The following is a 6,000-nucleotide window of genomic DNA, read 5'->3' as shown; positions in this document are numbered from 1 at the left end:
AGTGAGAACATGTGGTGTTTGGTTTTCTGTTCGTGTGTTAACTTGCTGAGAATGATGGCTTCCAGCTTCATCAATGTACCTACAAAGGACATGAACTCATCTTTTTTATGGCTACATAGTATTTCATGGTGTATATGTGCCACATTTTCTTTGTCCAGTCTATATTTTATTGGCATTTGGGTTGGTTCCAAGTCTTTGTTATTGTGAATAGTGCTGCAATAAACATACATGAGCATGTGTCTTTATAGTAGAATGATTTGTAATCTTTTGGGTATATACCCAGTAATGGGACTGCTAGGTCAAATGGTATTTCTGGTTCTAGATCCTTGAGGGAATCACTACACTGTGTTCCACAATGGCTGAACTAATTTACACTCCCACCAACAGTGTAAAAAGCATTCCTATTTCTCAACATTCTCTCCAGCATCTGTTGTTTTCTGACTTTTTAATAATCACCATTCTAACTGGTGTGAGATGGTATCTCCTTGTGGTTTTGATTTGCATTTCTCTAATGACTAGTAATGATGAGATTTTTTCCAATATTTATTGGCCACATAAACATCTTCTTTTGAGAAATGTCTGTTCATATCCTTTGCCCACTTTTTGATGGGGTTGTTTCTTCTTGTAAATTTGTTTAAGTTCCTTGTAGATTCCGGATATTAGCCCTTTGTCAGATGGATAGATTGCATATTGACTATAGTTAATAGCAATAGATAATATATTTGGAAATCACTTAGAAATTAGATTTTAAGTGCTCTCACTACAAAACCAAAATAAGTTATGCATATGTTAATTTACCTGATAGCTATGTGTACAAAATTCAAAACATCATTTTGTATAACATAAATATATAGGTGTTTCATTTGTTAATTCAACTGAATAAATAAATAGCTTTATAGTAGAAAAGAAAATAAATAACCAAATCTACTGCCATGGGTTCACTTGCTCAAGATTAGATATCTTTTATTTTAGGGGATTCGCAGAGGAGTTTTGAGCCAGACTTTCCTCATGCCTGAGTGTTTGCTTTTTGGGCTTCCACTAATTGCTCCCCCGTTCTTTCTACCACGATGTATACACTTGACAAACTTCTAAATTTAAGTATATAGGTATATTTTTATTACAGAGATGCATAAGAAGATGATAAGATACTTTTGGTGACAAAATAAATTACATTAGGATTAAATTCTGAGAAAATAAGGAGAATATAAGGTTAAGAAAAAATAAAGCCATATGAAATTTTCCACTTTGAGAGACATTTTTATTCTTAATAGTTGATACCTAATTAGTATGTTACTGATATTCTACTGTATACATTTAAAAGACATAAAAAAACTTAAAGCATTGATATTTCAACCAATATATATAACATCGGCAATGATAGTATTTACTAGTCAGAGAAATGCAAAGATATTCATGTTTTCATATTTTCTTTAGAGGATATTAAAGTAAAAGTTTCTACACTGCTAAGAAACAATCACAAGAGTAAACAGACAATTCATAGAGTGGGAGTAAATCTTCATCATATTTAATTTTGTAGGAACCATGTAGACAGTGTAGGTAAGAGTGATGCCTCTGTTGCTCCCTGACTCTCCAGGTAAATTGCTAACTGAAACATTCAGCTCTTATTATTTTTCCCTGCTGAAATAGCAAATAATTTAGCTTCTATAGTCTTTCACTTAGACTCTGTTATATACACTTAAATCATTGCAGCATGACTCATCTACTTACATGTCTGCTGTCCCCATTTTAAAAAAATCTTGAGAAAAAGGACATTTGATTCATTTTAATATTCCAGTATATGGAATTGTGATAGGTAAGTCCATTAAATGTTAAACAAATGAATGAACAGTAACTCAGAGTTTCCTGTCTCATTGACTCCAATTATCCCCCCTCTCACTTTGAAGAAGGAAGTGTTTTAACTTAGTAACCGTTTGAACCTCAGCTATGAGAGGTGATGCTTATTGGCAAGTAGAAAGTTTGTTTCATGGAAAATCTATATTGGCCAATCTAAAATACCTAGTACTTCTTCTATGGAAAATCGTGTGCTCACAAAACAAACCTCTTAGCATCCCCAGTGGAGAATGCCAAGGGAAAGAGTGATGCCTCAACCATCTTGATCACAATCCCATCAAAAATGGGCTAAGGTCATGACAGAATAGGATGGTGGCAGGGCTGAGTAGCAGGAGGCCTGGGCAAAGCTGTCAGGAAGAGAAAGATAGAAGGAGAAGTTATGTTTTTGACTGACTTCACTGGAGCCAAAGGATACAGAAAAATTAAACCTTGGTTTGCTCTCTAGACTTCGTATGTGTGTAGTAAGTTAGCTGTCATTCTGCTAATGAATTGTGTCTACTTGCCTTTCTAGACATTGTTGCTGCACAATGCTGGGATAATAGAATAAAAAATCATAGGAAAGAGCTAGCAAAAGTATCCCTGGATAATATCTTTTTATTTTATTTTATTTTGTTTTGTTTTATTTATGAGCATTTCTAATTCACCAAGTACCTGCTTCACGATTTCCCCAATTCATACCTCCTTTCTCTGGAAAACAGTTGTTTGTACAGCATTCTGCCTTTGGATTTCTCTAGCTTGAATGTCCCATTAACTACCTATGCTCATTCACCCCATCCTTACACTCTACCTGGCCCACTGACCTCAAGCACTGACCACAAATAACTGACTCCAGTTATCTCAGAGGATACTCAAGTGTGCAAATAACATGCAGTCCAAGAACGCATTTATTTTCTTGCAGGTTTCTAATGCAATTTGTTTTTCCTTCCCTCCTAATCCAAACAATAGATTCCTTTTACCACAACAACATTCTCAAGTATGAAGCACATAAGGAAGTGATTTTATATTAGGCTTATAAAGTTAATACAAGTAGAATAGAAACAGAATAAGAGGCGAAGAAGCATGGAGGAAAAAGTTGTTTCACCAGGGTAATGCAGCTCATGTGATCGAATATGATTATCTAAATTAGAATTCATTGGACACGCTAATATAAAATGAGATCCAGTATACGAAATAGAGCAACAATACATAAAATTACAATTTTCGAAAAGCGTAAGTGAAACCACTTGATATTTCCATATGAATACGTAGTACACTCAGTCTAACTTTTCTACGAGGAAAATAGAATAAGATGTACCTGTAAGGGAGGAAAATGTAACACGTATCACATTGGCGAGATGAAAAGATTTATGAACGTGGATCATTTCTTTGTCTGGGGAACGTAAAATGACAAAGATAATTGTTGCCAAGGTAATGGGAAATAGATTAAACAAAAATACTTCGAATTTTTCACTTAAATAAGGAGATTGACACCACATTTCTTTTCTCTTTCTGCTTTTGTTCTCAAGAGCTGTGAAGCCACATGAACAAGATAGGGCCTTGGAAGAATGCTGACACTCTGGGTAAAAGTAGTTCTCTTACTCAAAAGAGGCTGAAAAAGATTCAATACTGGAGTCCTGGTGTCCTCAAGGCACACCCAACCAACTTTCCTCAAGTGATGAGGCACTCCTAGGACTGTCTTTAAAACATAGAGTTGCAGCCGGGCACGGTGGCTCAGGCCTGTAATCCTAGCACTTTGGGAGGCCAAGGCGGGTGTATCACGAGGTCAAGAGATCGAGACCATCCTGGCCAACATAGTGAAATCCCGTCTCTACTAAAAATACAAAAATTAGCCGGGTGTGGTGGCACGCGCCTGTAGTCCCAGCTACTTGGGAGGCTGAGGCAGAAGAATCGCTTGAACCCGGGAGACAGAGGTTGCGGTGAGCCGAGACTGCGCCACTGTGCTCCAGTCTGGCAACAGAGCAAGACTCCGTCTCAAAAAAAAAAAAAAAAAAAAAAAAAAATCCAAAAATAACATAGAGGTGCGTTTCACAAGTGATGCTGTCACTAGTTTGGTCATGAAATACCTGATTATAACAGTGCTGTTTGTGCAAATGCACCATGAAGCTTTCTACCTGCAAGAACAAATTTATAACTAGAAAAGATGACTTTAAAATTCATTTTATTAATAAATATAAGGCTGGGCACAGTGGTTCACACCTGTAATCCTAGCACTTTGGGAGGCAGGTGGATCACGAGGACAGGAGCTCGAGACCAGCCTGGCTAACATAGTGAAACCCCATCTCCACTAAAAATAGAAAAAAAATTAGCCAGGCATGGTGGTATGTACCTATAGTCCCAGCTACTCGGGAGGCTGAAGCAGGTGAATCACTTGACTCGGGAGGCAGAGGTTGCAGTGAGCCGAGATCGCACCACTGCCCTCCAGCCTGGTGACAGAGTGAGACTCCATCTCAAAAAAAATAATAATAATAAATAAATAAATATTTACTGCAAGCCAAATGTGTGCTAGACATTCTAGAAGTAATGACACTGAAGTTTAAAAAAATAAAATGTTCCTTTAGTCTGAGACTTACATTTGAATGGAATAATGGATTGGCAGATGTCAAAATACACTACTGAAAAGAAATTACAAATAATGTTTCTAAAATATACCTGATAGTGTTTGTCATTAACACTATTTATTCTGTATTAAATTTACTTCATGGACTACTAGTACTAATTGAAGAGAAATACTAGGAGAAAAAAATTTTCTTAGAAATACGCTATACGGGTAAAATTTAAAAGTTACATTGGGGCATTTCTTCTATTAATTGTTTTTAATTTGCTTAAATTTTGTATGAATTAGAAAGCAACCAACATTCCTGGAGCTGGGTGATGGAAAACAGTAATCCAGTTCAGAGAAGCGTAATTTCATAGCTACTGAGTTAGGAAAACTATTAAGAGACAGTTGCAAGTTGATGAATGATTAAGAATATCAGTGATTAGATAAGTCTGAACTTCCTGTAGGGAGGAACCCATAGAGATGGTGCTTCCTGGAGGAAGTGGGGGATGGTCTTTATTACCCAAGTAGGTGGTAGAGACAGGGCAAGTCAGGAGCACCTAGACCAGGAGGCTAAATTTATGCGTGTGGCCCAAATCACAAAGGTTCAGAGACAGATATGGGAATGAGGCCATAATATGAAATTCCAGGCAAAAGGAGAAAACTATAACAAGGAGAGTCAAGATCAAACCGAATGGAGGACGAGCTTCTTTGCGTGGCTTTGAGAACTGAACTGCCTAGCTGCGTGTAACTGCCGAGCCCTTGGAATGCAGCTGGTCCGGAGATACGCTGTAAGTGTAAAATACACAGTGAACTTCCAAGGTAAGTGAATAAATAAATATATGTTACAATATATAGCACTAATTAATGTAAATTGTTTACATATTAAATGATATTTGAGATATATTAGATATATAATTTTACTCATTTTCTGTTAATTTAGCTACCAGGAAATTCAAATTATGTATGTGGCTTATGTCTGCACTGGACAATGCAGTTTTAGAGATTAAATCCCCAACTTTCTTGAACATGTCTACCTATAGGTACATGCAATTTAAATACATCCTCAGTATTTATTTTCGAATAGCAAATCTGTCAAGCTCTATAAAATGGTGTATTTTAAAAAATGTATGGAAAAACAAAAATTTCAAAAAGGCAAAACAAAAAAACAGAAAAATTCTCATACTTTCTTCCAGATCTCCAGTACATTATGTGATGTGCCCTTTTAGAAGCTAAAATAATTGTATTTGCAGCTTTGTTTATGAGACAAATAGCCAATCACATGTGGCTAATCCTGCCAGGTTTAAAGAAACAGAGAGAAGGAAAAAAATGGTTTACTTGTAAACACATGTTAAGTTACATATAAAATTTTGTGTTGGGTTTAAATATCTTGTTATATTGTCTATTCAGTATTTATGTACAAACATCGGCCTAAATACTAAGTTAACATAAAATATCGTCTTTGCCATCGTTGAACAAGTATGTAGAAAATTAGAGTGGTGAGATGGGCAATATCATAAATCTGACACTAACTTCCACTGTCAGCTGATTTCTCTAATTGTGACGTAAAAGAAAAATTGGAAAAGCTGGAAAAAAACTTATAGGGGAAATAC

This window comes from Aotus nancymaae, unplaced genomic scaffold (assembly GCF_030222135.1).
Source record: "Aotus nancymaae isolate 86718 unplaced genomic scaffold, 86718_ANA_hifiasm-v0.15.2.pri h1tg000029l, whole genome shotgun sequence".
Classification (NCBI taxonomy): domain Eukaryota; kingdom Metazoa; phylum Chordata; class Mammalia; order Primates; family Aotidae; genus Aotus; species Aotus nancymaae.
Note: the sequence above shows the minus strand (reverse complement) of the source record.